The 16,245-nt window shown below is 43.7% G+C and overlaps 1 protein-coding gene, 1 long non-coding RNA gene and 1 pseudogene across 3 annotated transcripts in view; 1 reads left to right on the top strand and 2 right to left on the bottom strand.

Moving 5' to 3' along the window:
* Positions 1-16,245, bottom strand: part of C18H18orf32 (chromosome 18 C18orf32 homolog) — an 88,225-nt gene that overhangs the window by 14,508 nt on the left and 57,472 nt on the right. The window lies entirely within an intron of this gene.
* Positions 378-4,538, bottom strand: LOC126941092 (signal recognition particle subunit SRP72-like; annotated as a pseudogene).
* The window catches only part of LOC126941331 (uncharacterized), a 38,317-nt gene continuing 26,701 nt past the window's right edge, over positions 4,630-16,245 (top strand). For both annotated transcript variants that reach the window (XR_007721251.1, XR_007721252.1), the window contains exon 1: positions 4,630-4,725. This is a non-coding gene — a long non-coding RNA (uncharacterized LOC126941331). The remainder of the gene's footprint in view (positions 4,726-16,245) is intronic.

The raw sequence follows: 16,245 nt of genomic DNA, 5'->3' as shown, positions 1-16,245 counted from the left end.
TCTTTTATCCCTTCTTTCTCCTTCCCATATGGACTCCAACCCTATTTTCTCTGATTTTAGGGAGAAATCAAGCCTATAATTAAAAATAGTCACACCACATTTGATTCTGTCAGCCAGCATTGGATTAGATTAGAAGACATTTAAGCCTTGTGAGATCATTTCCTTTTGAGTGAATAGTTTGTCTTTTGAACCTTCAGTGATTTTCCTATAAAACTTAAATGAACTTTTTGTTTTAGATGGAATCTCTCTCTGTTGCCCAGGCTGGAGTGTGGTGGTTCATTCATAGCGCACTGCAGCCTCTTCTTTTTTTTTATTCTTCTTCTTGGTGTGTTACCTTTATTACATTCCTAGACTAGTTTCAAATTATATTCCTGAGACTAGTTTAAAAAACAGCCTGCAACAAGAATATTCTCATCACCAGCTACCTTTTCCACCTTTCTTCTTTTTCTGTTGCTGTTTCTTTTTTGTTGCTGGAGCCCCTGCAGGTTTCTGTGTCTTGGGAGTATGATGTTACTTGTAGAGGCAGATAGTGTCGCTGCACTGCCAGGTCTTGGGGAGGTGGGTGGGCTGCTCACAGTTTTTCTGGCATCCAGTTCTGATGAAGTTCCTGCAGTTGCTCCCTGGGTCCCTTTTCCAATCTGATCCTTACTTTTACCCTTCTTTCTTCCCTTGTAATAAGAATGTTCTTGCATTGGTAGCCATCTTTCTGGATCTGGGGTAACTTTTGCATCAGAATTCTTAGGCAATTTTCCCGTCTTTTTCTCTTTTTCAAATTTCCCCACCCTTGCCCCTTTCGTTGACCATCTCCAGTAACTTTTCCACCCTTCTTCCAAATGTATGTAGCACCAGGAGAATTTTCAAGAGCCTTGACATCTACTTTTAGAGACATGCTTTCTGATAATGACAAGTGTTCACAAAGAGCTCTGTCTTTCTCTGGATCTACAAGTGAGTAAGCAGAAATAAGCTGTGCCAGGGTGTAAAAATCTTTTGGATTTTGTTTCTATTGCTATTCTAGGTCACTAATTACCTCCTTCTTCTGTTTATATTTGAATTTGAAGTTTGCAGCTTCTTTTATCAAGGACAAATGAGCAGGAGATTTGGGCCAATGGTTTTGACACCACTGAATAGTTTGTGTGAAGACCTCAATGGCAATATCAATCTCTTCTTCATGGCGATACATGATCACGAATACAGACACCATGCCTGGTTTCTGCTCTAACTCCTCTATGCTTCTCAATATTACACAAGCTTAGAAATATTACCTTGAGAAATTTTCAGCTGTGCCATGATCAGCTTCATTTCAGCTGCATTTCTGGATATTGATCTGAAAATTCCTGAAGCAGCTCTATTGTTTTTGTGTGCTGCTTTCCAGGCAAACCTGGGCAGCTTGGATTAACACAGGTGGGAGATGCTCGGGACTTTGGGACTATAAACTGGTGGATATTTTGTGACATTAATTGGCCTGGTTTGTGTACATAGCAAGTAAAGCATTGTTAAATTCTATAGCTTGTAGTTGTTTCTTGGAAAGCTCAAACTCCACTCTTTCTGCATTGATTAATTTCACCTTCTTCTTGGAGTCAAAGATGTTTTGGTCCGTGTTAATGGTAATGATGTTATTTGCAATTACAGCTAGTAATCCCACATCTGTTGGTTTCAGTTTTATTATTTGACTGTAAAGTTGCAAAGCCTCCTCTGTTCAACCCCGAAGCTGCAGAATATAGGCCATCTGACAATGAATGATGGCCAGTCCTGCCTGTGGGTCTTCCTCAGTCCCATCAGAGTCTTCTGATAATGAACAGCGGCAAAGATCTTCAGCTTTTTGTAGGATTTTCATGGCCTGGTTCAGCTGGCCTTGTCCAATCAGTGCACATGCAGTGTTGTAGCACAGCTCATGTGTGCCTTCTTGGAGGCCCAAGTTCTCTGGAACTTTTCCCCAATTGCTTTGGGGAGTAACAACTGCTGAAAGGTTTGTTTTCCTTTCCTCATCATAATCATCTTGGGAGTTTCAGGTGAGATCTCTGTATACTGCTAAGCATGCATCATAGCATTCCAAACGGCATAACGCTTGTCCATAAAACTCCTTCAGTTTGTTTGTCTGCTTGTTGGCACTTTCTGTAGTCTTCAAGGCTTTCTTAATTCTGTTCAGCTTGTAGTTTCAGTATGTCTTTTCTTTTTTTTTTGAGATGGAGTCTCACTGTGTTGCCTGGCTGGAGTGCAATGGCACGATCTCAGCTCACTGCAACCTCCGCCTCCTGGGTTCAAGTGAAATTCTACTGCCTCAGCCTCCGGAGTAGCTGGGATTACAGGTGCTCACCACTACGCCCAGCTATTTTTTGTATTTTTAGTAGAGACGGGGTTTTGCCATGTTGGCCAGGCTGGTCTCGAACTCCTGACCTTGTAATCCGCCTGCCTCGGCCTCCCAAAGTACTGGGATTACAAATCACCTGTAATCCCAGCACGGCCCATTGTTTAATGACATTTTGTTCTTTCTTTTCTTTCCTGTAGTTTCCTGACTAGCTGCCTTACCCATTATTCTCATGTTCCTGGAATTTGTGATACAAAAACAACATATTGCCAATCAATAGCTTATGTTTTGTTTGTTTTGAGGTGGAGTCTCACTCTGTCGCCCAGGCTGGACACACACACACACACACACACACACACACACACACACACACACACACAAAGTGGCGCGTTCTCTGCTCACTGCAACCTCCACCTCCCGGGTTCAAGCCATTCTCCTGCCTCAGCCTCCCAAGTTCCTGAAACTACAGGCATATGCCACCACGCCCAGCTAATTTTTTGCATTTTTAGTAGAGATGGGGTTTCACTGTGTTAGCCAGGATGGTCTCGATATCCTGGCCTCGTGATCTGCATGCTTTGGCCTCCCGAAGTGCGGGGATTACAGGCATGAGCCACCGTACCCGGCTAGCTTGTGTTATTTTACTGTAAATTCTTGGTAAACAATTTAGAAACTGCCTCTTCTTTTTTCCTTTAAAAATCCACTTGTAATTGCTGCTAACCAGAGCATATATTCAAGGCAATTTGAATTTATGCTTCCAGGTTGCAATCCTCAAACTTGGCCCAAATAAACTACTTATATTATTTTTGACTCTCCTTTTGCCTTGTGTGTACATAATGTCATCTGATTGTCTCAGTTTTACTGATATTAACACTGGGCAGTTGGCCTGGCACAGTGGCTCATGCCTGTAATCACAGCTCTTTGGGAGGCCAAGGTGAGAGGATTGCTTGAGCCTTGGAGTCTGAAACTGCAGTGAGCCATGATCATGCCATTTCACTGTAGCCTGGGTAACACAGACACCATTTACAGAACCAAAAATTAAAAACAAAGACAAACAAACAAAAAGATGGGCAAATGAGTTCAGGAATTGTTGCTGTGACCCCTTCCTTATGAAGTTCCTCATCAGCTTTTCATCTGATTGCTTCAGGAGATATTAAAGTTCAGTGCCTACATTCATTATGTCATCAGGTGTTGAAAAATGATGATTTTGTAATTCTGTTATTCCATTAGCATTTTTTATATTGTACTTGTGCAAAAAAGAACTTTCCCTCTTTCAATAATTTGATTATCTTTCAATATTTTTATACCATAGAGCAGAGAATAAGTTAAAAAATTGCAATAAATAATGCACATAGGTCTTGGATCCACGTGGGACATCATTGAGGGGAACCTGCCCTTGGTGCGTCCAGCCTGCACCTAGTGCAGCTGAAGGGCACTAGGAGGGTCTTTGTTCCTTGGGTATGTTAAATAAACTGGGTTGTGCACCTGCATTTTCACTGTGACCTGTCATGTGAAGTCAGGTATGGAATTTTCCACTTGCGGTGTTATGTTGGCTCTCAAAAAGTTTTGGATTTTGGAACATTTCGGATTTCGGATTTTCGGGTTAGGGATACTCAGCCTATACCACGTGTTGTGGCTGGATGCTTTACATTTACTATTAATAGTTCACGGGCCAGGCTTGGTGGCTCATGCCTGTAATCCCAGCACTTTGGGAGGCTGAGGCCGGCAGATCATCTGAGGTCAGGAGTTCCAGACCAGCATGGCCAATATGGTGAAACCCTATCTCTACCAAAAAATACAAAAATTAGCCTGGAGTGGTGGCACATGCCTGTAATTCCAGCTTCTCTGGAGGTTGAGGCATGAGAATCTCTTGAACCCAGGAGGTGGAGATTGCAGTGAGCCGAGATCGTGCGACTGCACTCCAGCCTAAGTAACAGAGTGAGACCTTGCCTCAAAACAAATGAAGAATAAACAATAAAAAACAAACAAAACAAAACAAAACAAAACTAGGTTAACGGAACCTCATGATTGGATGAGATGGCTGTGGCAGGCTGGGCTGCTCAGGAAGCGGACTCAGAGAGCAAACCGTGCGCCTGCGTTCCACACTGGAAGAGAGCGTCAGGAAGCCGAACTGAAGAGGGGACTGACGTAACCCCAACACTACTCCCCGACCCCGGGAGGATTCAGTAGCTGAAGATTCCCGCAGTTGCCTCACGTTGGGGGTAGGGCTGGGCATTTGTTCCTCCCCTATTGTTCCGTCATTGGCTGTGGGCGGCCCCAGAAAGAAGGTGTGACCTTGGGTGGGGCAGTCTTCTTCAGCCAATCCTCAGAGAGGACTAACCCAGCACTCTCAGCAGAGGGAGACTGAGTCCTTCATTCCTGGGAGGTGTCTGGGAAGCACATCGCAGTGTGCACTGCAGCAGGTATTCATGTGTCATTTTACAGATAAGAAAACTGAGGTTCAGAAGGGATAGAGCCAGGATGTGAGCCTAGTTCTATTAATACCTTTGAATCCTGTGCTCTTTGCCACGGTCCTTGCTGCCAGTTCTGCACATTTTCGTGCCTTCCCGGCTTCTTACCCAGGCCGCCATGTTTCCGGGTGATCTTGTACTCTCTGTTCTAGTCTTGCCCTCCTGTCCTGCCCCGGGCAGTCTGTCTCTTGGTCAGCTGTCTCTCTTCACCGCAGCTTTGGCTCTGTTCTCAGGGATTGATCCACCACATCACATTCCGTGTTCGCTGCTGCCTGAACTCATCAAGGCGGACCCAATGAAAGCTGTGTTGAGGATGACTATTCTGGTGCTGAGGCTGGGTACACTGGTGAGGCCAGGAACACGGGATTGAATTCTAAGCAGAGCATCAGGATAGCTGTAGCAGAAATCCAGGCAAAGGCCAAGAAGGTGGGAATGGAATAGCAAGCACTGAATTAATTAATTAATTAGTTAATTTTTTGAGATGGAGTCTTGCTTTGCTGCCCAGGCTGGAGTGCGGTGGTGTAATCTTGGCTTACTGCAACCTCCCCTTCCAGGGTTCAAGCATTCTCCTGCCTCAGCCTCCCAAGTAGCTAGAATTACAGGTGCCTGCCACCGTGCTCGGCTAATTTTTTGTATTTTTAGTAGAGACGAGGTTTTGCCATGTTGGCCGGGCTGGTCTGGAACTCCTGACCTCCAGCGATTAGCCAGCCTTGGGCAAGTGCTGAATTTAAACACGGGTCTCCCGAGGACTTCTATTGGGTTCTGCCTAATGGTAACCACCGAGGCTTTGAGACTTCGCTTACTCTGCAGATCTCCTGGGAGCAGCAGGAAACAAGAAACCCTTAGCCTTTTCAAAGTAATGGCCATTCTCCTCACTGACCTGACAAAGACAGATGTCAAGTGGGCCCTGCAGGAGTTTGACAGTTTTCCAAACAACTGTTTTTAGTTGAGGCTATAAATTCTTAGGAAAGGGTTTGTCAGTGTGGCACATTAAATCAGTTGGCCAGTATGGATTACTCTGACCATCTTCTTAGAAAGGAATGTCTTTGGGGATTTTCAGATGAGTGAATATTCAATGCTCTGTCTTTCAGCATTATCATCCACTTCTTCCTGCCCCTCGTAGAATTCTCTTTAGAGGATTGGCTCCTGGGCCTCCAGGATAGCAGGCAGTAGCGTAGGGTGGTGGGGGGAGAGGAAACTCTTAATCCCTTGCCAGGGATTTACTTTGTTCTTCTCATTCTGAGCCTCCCATACAATTCTGTTTTGAGCTTCACTTAGAAATTGGCCTTACTAGCTAGGAAAGGGGAATTCTTTTCGCAACAATCAGAAAATGTAATCCCTTCTCAGGCGGCTGGAGTCCTTTTATTCACCTCTCCAGACGTTGGGCTGCTGGCTGCTCCTCTCTGCGGCCTGGCTATCTCTCCCTTACCTCCCGGAGTTAGGGTAATAGCTGACATTTTTCTTCACTAGGCTTTCCTAAGGGATTTCATTCCGTTTGTGAAACACTTTAATTCCTCAAGCTGCAAAGTTTGCTTATTATTATTATATATATATTTTTTCTTTTTTTAGACAGAGTCTCACTCTGTTGCCCAGGCTGAAGTGCAGTGGCACCATCTCGGCTCACTGCAACCTCTGCCTCCCAGGTTCAAGCAATTCTCCTGCCTCAACTTCCTGAGCAGCTGGGACTACAGGCACGTGCCACCACGCCTGGCTAATTTTTGTATTTTTGGTAGAGACGAGGTTTCATCATGTTGGCCAGGCTGGTCTCGAACTCCTGACCTTGTAATCCACCTACCTCTGCCTCCCAAAGTGCTGGGATTACAGGCATAAGCCACCACACCCAGCTTATTCTGCATAATTTTTAAGAGGTGTGAATTGTTTTAAGATCAAATTTAAAAGTACATTTTCTTTCTCATCTTGTCATTAACTGATGTTGGGTATGTGTGTGTGCTTGTGATTTTCCTGGCTGGGCCCTTGTATAACTTCAAAGAGGGCTGGTGCCTTGCCTTTAGGCTGCTGGATAGCACTCCTCCAGATCTTCCCCCTACTGAGCAGCTCCGTGGACCCGTGCAAATCTCTAACCAGCTTTGTTGGACGACAAAATACCCTGGAGAATATCAAGCCCTTTAACATACCCAGTTTGTGCTCCCAGCCATAAGATCTCTTTGGCCATGTATGTGGGATTCCCATGAAGGAGAAGCCTCATTTCCAGCAAGAATCTGGCTTCCACCTAGACTTGGGAAACAGATACTGAAAAGCATATTGCTGATCAACTAGACAACCGGCTTCCACTCTTGATTGCCTGTGTAATCCATCTAGAGCAGCCAGAGCAATTTATTTATTTAAAAATTTAAAATTGGCCAGGCACAGTGGCTCACGCTTGTATTCCCAGAACTTTGGGAGGCCAGGGTGGGCAGATCACTTGAGGCCAGGAGTTCAAGATCAGACCGGCCAACATGGTGAAACCCTGTCTTTACTAAAAATAGAAAAAGTTGCTGGGCAAGGTGGCTCATGCCTGTAATCCCAGCACTTTGAGAGGCCTGGGCGGGTGGATCACGAGGTCAGGAGCTCAAGACCGTCCTAGCTAACACGATGAAACCCCGTCTCTCTCTACTAAAAATACAAAAAATTAGCCAGGCGTGGTGGCACATGCCTGTAGTCCCAGCTACTTGGGAGGCTGAGGCAGGAGAATGGCTTGAACCTGGGAGGCAGAGGTTGCAGTGAGCCAAGATCGCGCAACTGCACTCCAGTCTGGGCGACAGAGCAAGACTCTGTCTCAAAAAAAAAAAAAAAAAAAGAAAAGAAAAAGAAAAAGAATTAGATGGGCATGGTGGTACGTGCCTGTAATTCCAGGTGCTTGGGAGGCTGAGGCAGGAGAATCGCTTGAACCCGGAAGGCAGAGGTTGCAGTGAGCCAAGTTCGTATCATTGCACTCCAGCCTGGGTGACAGAGTGACTCTATCTCAATAAATAAATAACAAGTAAAAATTCAAAATTATTCAAAAATTTAAAATTATTTATATGTGTTTTGTAGAAAGTCAGATATAGCAGATAAGCAGATTAAGAAAATAAAATCCTTATATTTCCAAAAGATTAACCTTCAATGTATATCCTTCTAGTATAGTGTGAGATATATACTTCATGTATGTATATACATATATACTTACCAGGTGAAATTATACTGTACATACTATTTCATAATCTGATTTTTTTCCAGTTAATCTCAATTTTACCATGTTGATACATTTTCATTTCTTCTAATACCTAACCTCAATTTCAGTTATCCCAGTTGTTCCCCAAATGTCCTTTCTAGTTGGTTTGTTCAAAGCAAGACCCGCCAGGCACGGTGACTCACATCTGTAATCCCAACACTTTGGGAAGCTGAGGCAGGCAGATCACTTGAGGCCAGGAGTTTGAAACCAGCTTGGCCAGCATGGTGAAACCCTGTCTGTAGTAAAAATACAAAAAATTAGCAGGGCGTGGTGGCACACACCTGTAGTCCCAGCTACTCTGGAGGCTGAGGCATGTGAATTGCTTGAAGCTGGAAGACAGAGGTTGCAGTGAGCTGAGATTATGTCACTACACTCCAGCCTGGGCAACAGAGCAAGGCTCTGTCTCAACAAACAGACAAACAAAAGCAGTCACAACAAAAAAACAGAAACAAAGCAAGACCCAATCTAGGTCCCACATGACATCAGGTTGTTGTTTCTTTTCATTTCATTTTTGAGACGGGCTTGCTGTTGTCCAGGCTGGAGTGTAGTGACGCGATCTCAGCTCACCACAACCTCTGTCTCCAGGGTTCAAGTGATTCTCCTGCCTCAGCCTCCTGAGTACCTGGGATAACAGGTACCTGCCACATGCCTGGCTAATTTTTGTGTTTTTAGTAGAGATGGGGTTTCACCATGTTGGCCAGGCTGGTCTTGAACTCCCAACCTCAAGTGATCCACCCCCTTCAGCTTTCCAAAGTACTGAGACTACAGGTATGAGACACCCCGCCAGGCCTGGTTGTTGTTTCTTGAGCCTCTTTTTTTTTTTTTTCAGATGGAGTTTCACTCTGTCACCCAGGCTGGAGGTGCAGTGGTGCAATCACTGTTCACTGCAGCCTCGATTGCCTGGGCTCAAGCGACTCTTTCACTTCAACCTCCTGAGTAGCTGGAACTACAGGCACGTGCCACAATGCCCAGCTAATTTTTAAATTATTTGTAGAGAAGAGGTATCACTGTGTTGCCCAGACTGGTCTTGAAGCCCTGAGTTCAAGTGATCTTCTTGCCTCGGCCTCCCATAGTGCTGAGATCTCATGAGCCGCCATGCCCGGCTCTCTTGAATCTCTTTTAATTTTCCATAGTTTCTGTTTTCATGATAGTCTTGTTGAAGATGACAAGCCAGTGAATCTACATAATTTACCATCTTCTGGATTTGTCTAGTTGCTTCTTTGTGGTATCATAGCTTTTAACTGGGTGGATTCAAATTAGGTATTTTTGGCTAGAGTACATTATAGATGCTGTTGTCTACTCCACATTGTATCCTCCAGCAGACATACCTGGGTAACCATCCTGAGGAATGCTGAGGTTGACAACTGGGATGTGGTGATGACTGTCTGCTCTCCTTGAGACTAGACAGGGGTTAGCAAATCTTTTCTTTTTTCTTTTTTTTGAGACAGAGTCTTGCTCTTTCGCCCACACTGGAGTGCAGTGGCGTGATTTGGGCTCACTACAAGCTCTGCCTCTTGGATTCAAGCGATTTTCCTACCTCAGCCTCCTGAGTAGCTGGGATTACAGGCTCCCACCACCACGTCCGGCTAATTTTTGTATTTTTAGTAGAGATGGAGTTTCTTTTTTTTTTTGTATTTTTAGTAGAAATGGGGTTTCACCATATTGGCCAGGCTGGTCTCGAACTCCTGACCTTGTGATCCGCCCACCTCAGCCTCCCAAAGTGCTGGGATTACAGGCGTGAGCCACAGCGCCTGTCAAAGATGTGATTTCATCACATTGACCAGCCTGGTCTTGAACTCCTGACCTCAAGTGATCAGCCCACCTTGGCCTCCCAAAGTGCTAGGATTACAGGCGTAAGCCACCACACCTGGCCAGCAAATCTTTTCTTAAAAGGCCAGGTTGTAAGTATTTTAGACTTTGTAGGCTAAACAGTCCCTGTTGCAACCATGCATCTCAACTATGTTGTGTGAGAACAACTATAGACAATCAATTCACAAATGGGCATGTCCGTGTTGTGATAAAACTTTATTTACAAAAACAGGTAGTAGGCCTGATTTGCCAAGTGGGCTATAGTTTGTAAACCTCTAGCCTAGAAAATAATCTGTGTGATGTTACTACTTTGGCTGGGTAAATGTCAGTACCCCACCAAACATTTACCTAATATATTAGCCAGAATCAAACATTCTGTTAGGGCTTATAAAATGCTAATTTTCTTATTTCTGTTATTTTTATACTTCCCTTAGCTAATTTTTTTAAATTAAAAAAATTAAATTGTAGGCCAGGTGCAGTGGCTCATGTCTGTAATCCCAGCACTTTGGGAAGCTGAGGCGGGTGGATCATGAGGTTAGGAGTTCAAGACCAGCCTGGCCAAGATGGTAAAACCCCGTCTCTACTAAAAATTAAAAAAAAAAATTAGCCGGGCATGGTGGCAGCTGCCTGTCATCCCAGCTACTCTAGAGGCTGGGACAGGAGAATCGCTTGAACCCGGGAGGCCACTGAGATTGTGCCACTGCACTCTAGCCTGGGTGACAGAGCAAGATGCCATCTAAAAAAAACAAAAAAAGTTAAACTGTAAATACTTTCTATTTTGAAATAACTTCAAACTCAGTGAAAAGTTGCAAGAATAATACAATGAATTCTCTTTACTTAGATTCACCGATTGGTAATATTTTGGCACATTTCTCATTCTCTATATGTGTATACATTTTTATATATATATACACACACACATCTTATATATACCTAAATGTACATATTATTTTTATCTGAATCATTTGAGAGTAAGTTGCAGACATTATCCCCTTGTGTCTAAACAGTTTAGTGTGCATTTCTTAAGAATAAGGTTGTTCTCCTTTTTTTTTTTTTTTTTCCAGACGGAATCTTGCTCTGTCACCCAGGCTAAAGTGCAGTGGTGCAATCTCACTGCAACCTCCACCTCCTGGGTTCAAGTGATTCTCCTGCCTCAGCCTCCTGAGTAGCTGGGATTACAGGCGCCCACCATCACGCTTGGCTAATTTTTGTATTTTTAGTAAAGACGGGGTTCCACCATGTTGGCCAGGTTGGTCTCGAGCTCCTGACCTCAGGTGATCTGCCCGCCTTGGCTTCCCAAAGTGTTGGGATTACAGGCGTGAGCCACTGTGCCCGGCCAGGTTGTTCTCTTTTGTAATCAGTTATTAGAATCAGGAAATTTAACATTTACTATAATAATATTGTCTAATCTAGAGACCATATTTAATTGCCGCCAATTATCCCAACAATATCTTTTATGGAATTTTTTTTGGACGAAGAGCCAAATTCAGAATAAGACATTGTGTTTGGTTGCCAAGTTTCTTTTTCTTTAGTCTGAAATGGCTTGGCATTCTTTGTAAAAAGCTTTCTCTTATTAACTGGGGTGATCTGGTTTTCCTAAAATATAGTTTCTAGAACTATAATAACTATAACTAGAAAAATGTAATCTTTAAAAAATATAAACTATATAATACAACACTCCTCACTTCTCTCCAAAGCACTTTCCAAGTTAAAACCCTTGAAAGACTTCACATTTCACACCCAATAAAGTCCAAACTGCTTACTGTGCTGTGCAGGCTGATCTAGCTCCAGGCTCTCATTGCCTACCCTTTTCCTCTGCACTGACTTTGCTCCAGCCACACTGGCTTCTTGCTGCTTCAGGGATACAGTTAACTCATTCCTGTCTTAATGCCTTTGCTTGTGCCCTTCCTTCCATGTAAGATGATTTACAGCTAGGTCTTCACGTGTTGGCTTCTTCCAGTCACTGAAGCCTCAACTCCTTCCCTGACACAGTCTATGGAGCTCCTCTCTGACATATAATCTTGTTTTATTGTCCTCACAACATATCTCACTGAATGAAATTATCACATTTATTAGTTTTCTTCTTAAATTTCTATCTCTTTTTCAAAAAATGTAAGCTTCCTGAAGACATAGTTCTTTTTTTTTTTTTTTTTTTTTTTTTTTTTTTGAGACAGAGTCTTGCTCTGTCACCCAGGCTGGAGTGCAGTGGCGTGATCTCCACTCACTGCAACCTCCGACTCCTGGGTTTCAGTGATTCTCCTGCCTCAGGCTCCCCAGTAGCTGAGATTACAGGCTCATGCCACCACGGCTAATTTTTGTATTTTTAGTAGAGAGGGGGTTGCGCCGTGTTGGCCAGGCTGGTCTCAAACTCCTGAGCTCAGGTGATCCGCCCACCTTGGCCTCCGAAAGTGCTGGGATTACAGGTGTGAGCCACCGCACCCGGCAGAAAACATAGTTCTTGTCTTTTTTCCCTCCAGTGCCTAGAATAATTTTTTGTTTATAATAAGTTCTCAACAAATATTTATTGAATTACAACATAATACTGGAAGTCCTAGCCAGAGCAATTAGGCAAAAGAAAGAAAAAAAAGGACATTCAATTTGAAAAGAAGGAAGTAAAATTGTCCTTGTTTACAGATGACATGATTTTATATATAGAAAAATCAGGCTGGATGAGGTGGCTCATGCCTGTAATCCCAGCACTTTGGGAGGTTGAGGACAGTGGATCACTTGAGGTCAGGAGTTTGAGACTAGACTGGCCAACATGGCGAAACCCTGTCTCTATTAAAAATACAAAAAAATTAGCTGGGCGTGGTGACTTATGCCTGTAATCCCAGTTACTCAGGAGGCTGAGGTAGGAAAATCACTTGAACCCGGGAGGTGGGGGTTGCAGAGAGCTGAGATCACACTGCTGCACTCCAGCCTGGGCAACAGTGCAAGACTCTGTCTCAAAAAAAGAGAAAACTATAAAGACTCTACTCAATAATTCTCAGAATTAATAAGTGAATTTAATAAAGTTGCAGGATATGAAATCAATATTCAAAAACAAGTAGCATTTCTAGACACAAACAAGAAAAGAACTCAAGATGGCACAATGGTGTACGTCTGTAATCCCAGCTACTCAGGAGGCTGAGGCAGGCAGATTGCTTGCACCCAGGGGTTCAGACCAGCTTAGGCAACATAGCAAGACTCCCATCTCAAAAAAAAAAAAAAAAGGTTTAGAAGATAATCCCATTTACCATAGTTACACCCCAACCCCTGCCCCCCAAAAAACCCCAAACCCTAAGAATAATTTTTTCTTTTTTTGAGATGGAGTTTTGCTCTTGTTGCCCAGGCTGGAGTGCAGTGCTGCAATCTCTGTTCACCGCAACCTCTGCCTCCTGGGTTCAAGTGATTCTCCTGCCTCAGTCTCCTGAGTAGCTGGGATTACAGGCACCTGCCACCATGCCCGGCTAATTTTTGTATTTTTAGTAGAGACAGGGTTTCACCATGTTGGCCAGGATGGTCTTGATCTCTTGACCTTGTGATTCACCTGCCTCAGCCTCCCAAAGTGCTGAGATTACAGGTGTGAGTCACTGCGCTCGACCTAATTTTTGTATTTTTTAGTAGAGATGGAGTTTCACCGTATTGGCCAGGCTGGTCTCAAACTCCTGACCTCAGGTGATCCACCCAACTTGGCCTCTCAAAGTGCTGGGATTACAGGTGTGAGCCACCAAGCCCAGCCTGTAAGAATAAATTTAACCAAGGAAGTAAGAAAGTATCTGCTAGGCAAACTAGAGAACACCAGTGAAAGAATTGAAGAGAACACGAATTGGAAGACACCTGGCGTGGTGGCTCACGCCTATAATCCCAGCACTTTGGGAGGCTGAGGGGGGTGGATCACCTGAGGCCAGGAGTTTGAGAGCAGCCAGGCCAACATGGTGAAACCATCTCTACTAAAAATACAAAAAAATTAGCCAGGCATGGTGGCGCATGCCTGTTAATCCTAGCTACTTGGGAGGCTGAGGCAGGAGAATTGCTTGAACCTGGGAGGCGGAGGTTGCAGTGAGCCAAGATCGTGCCCCTACACTCCAGCCTGGGCAATGGAGCAAGACTTTACCTCAAAAAAGAAAAATAAATAAATAAATAAAATAAAATATATAAATAAATAAATTGGAAGCCATCCCATGCTCACAGGTCAGAATAACTGATGTTGTTAAAATAACTATACTACCCAAAGCAATCTACAGATTCAACTAAATCTCTATCAAAATACCGATGACATATCGGCCGGGCGCGGTGGCTCACGCCTGTAATCCCAGCACTTTGGGAGGCCGAGACGGGCGGATCACGAGGTCAGGAGATCGAGACCATCCTGGCTAACACGGTGAAACCCCGTCTCTACTAAAAAATACAAAAAACTAGCCGGGCGAGGTGGCGGGTGCCTATAGTCCCAGCTACTCGGGAGGCTGAGGCAGGAGAATGGCGGGAACCCGGGAGGCGGAGCTTGCAATGAGCTGAGATCCGGCCACTGCACTCCAGCCTGGGCGACAGAGCGAGACTCCGTCTCAAAAAAAAAAAAAAAAAAAAAAAAAAATACCGATGACAGTCTTCACAGAAATAGAAAAACAATCCTAAAATTTGTACCAAACCACGAACGACTGTATAGCCAAAGGAATCCTGAGCAAAAAGTACAAAGCTGGAGGCATGATGCTACAAGACTTTATAGTACAAAGCTATAGTAACAGCATGGTGCTGACATAAAAACAGACACATAAACCAATGGAACAGAATAGAGAACCCAGAAGTAAATTCATGTGACTATTGCCAACTGATTTTTGACACAGATACCAAGAATACTCATTGAGCAAAGGGTGATCTCTTCAATAAATGATTCTGGTTATTTTTATGCAGAAGAATTAAACTAGACCTCCACCTCTCATGCTATACAAAAACCAACTGAAAATGCATCAAAGACCTAAATGTAAGATTTAAAACTATAAAACTACTAGGAGAAGGTCAGGTGCAGTGGCTCACGCTTGTAATCCTATCACTTTGGGAGGCTGAGGCGGGTGGATCACACTTGAGTTCAGGAGTTCGAGACCAGCCTGGCCAACATGGTGAAACCCCATTTCTACAAAAAAATACAAAAAATTAGCCGGGTATGTTGGTGGGCGCCTGTAATCCCAGCTACTCGGGAGGCTGAGGCAGGTGAATCACTTGAACCTGGGGGTGCGGAGGTTGCAGTGAGCTGCCACTTCACTCCAGCCTGGGCAAAAGAGCACAACTCCATCTCAAAACAAGCAAACAAACAAAAACAAGTGAACAAAAAACTACTAGGAGAAAACATAGGACAAACACTTTGGGACATTGGCTTGGGAAAATATTTTTTGAATAAGAGCTCAAAAGCAACAAAAGCAAAAAAAGCAAAAATAAACAAATAGGATGATATCAAACTAAAAAGCTTCTGCATAGCAAAGAAAACATTCAACACAGTGAAAAGACAACCTAAAGAATGGGAGAAAGTATTTTCAAACTATCTAACAGGGAATTAATATCCAGAACGTGCAAGGAACTCAAACATCTCAACAGCAAAAAACCAAACAATCCAATTTAAAAAATGGGCAAATGATCTGAACAGACATTTCTCAAAAGAAGATGTACATATGGCAAATACATATATGAAAAAATGCTCAACATCACTAATCATGAGGGAAATGCAAATTAAAACCACAATGAGGTATCATCCCTTTCCAGTTAGAACTGCTATTATCAAAAAGACAAAAGCTAACACATGCTAGCACGTATGTAGAGAAAAGAGAATTCTTATGCACTGCTGCTGGGAATGTAAACTAGTATGACCACAGTGGAGAACTGTATGGAGGGTCCTTAAAAAACTACAAGTAGAACTACCATATGATCCAGCAATTCCACTACTGGGCATTTACCCAAAGGAAAGGAAATCAGTATATCGAAGAAACCTCTGCATCCTCATGTTTATTGCAGCAATATTCACACTAGCCAAGGTATGGAAACAACCTAGGTATTTAACAACAAATGAATGCATAAAGAAATTATGATATAAATACACAATGGAATACTATTCAGCCATAAAAATGAATGAAATTCTGTCATTTGAGGCAACATGGATGGAACTGGAGGACATTATGTTAAGTGAAATAAGCCAGATGCTGGGTGCGGTGGCTCACGCCTGTAATCCCAGCACTTTGGGAGACCAAGGCGGGCAGATCACCTGAGGTCAGGAGTTCAAGACCAGCCTGGCCAACATGTTGAAACCCCATCTCTACTAAAAATACAAAAAGTAACTGGTTGTGGTGGTGGACATCTGTAGTCCCAGCTACTCAGGAGGCTGAGGCAGGAGAATTGCTGGAACCCAAGAGGCGGATGTTGCGGTGGGCTGAGATTGCACCATTGTACTCCAGCCTGGGTGACAAGAGCAAAACTCCATCTAAAAA

The sequence above is a fragment of the Macaca thibetana genome, chromosome 18, assembly GCF_024542745.1.
Source record: "Macaca thibetana thibetana isolate TM-01 chromosome 18, ASM2454274v1, whole genome shotgun sequence".
NCBI lineage: Eukaryota > Metazoa > Chordata > Mammalia > Primates > Cercopithecidae > Macaca > Macaca thibetana.
This window is presented reverse-complemented; position numbering and strand designations above follow the sequence as displayed.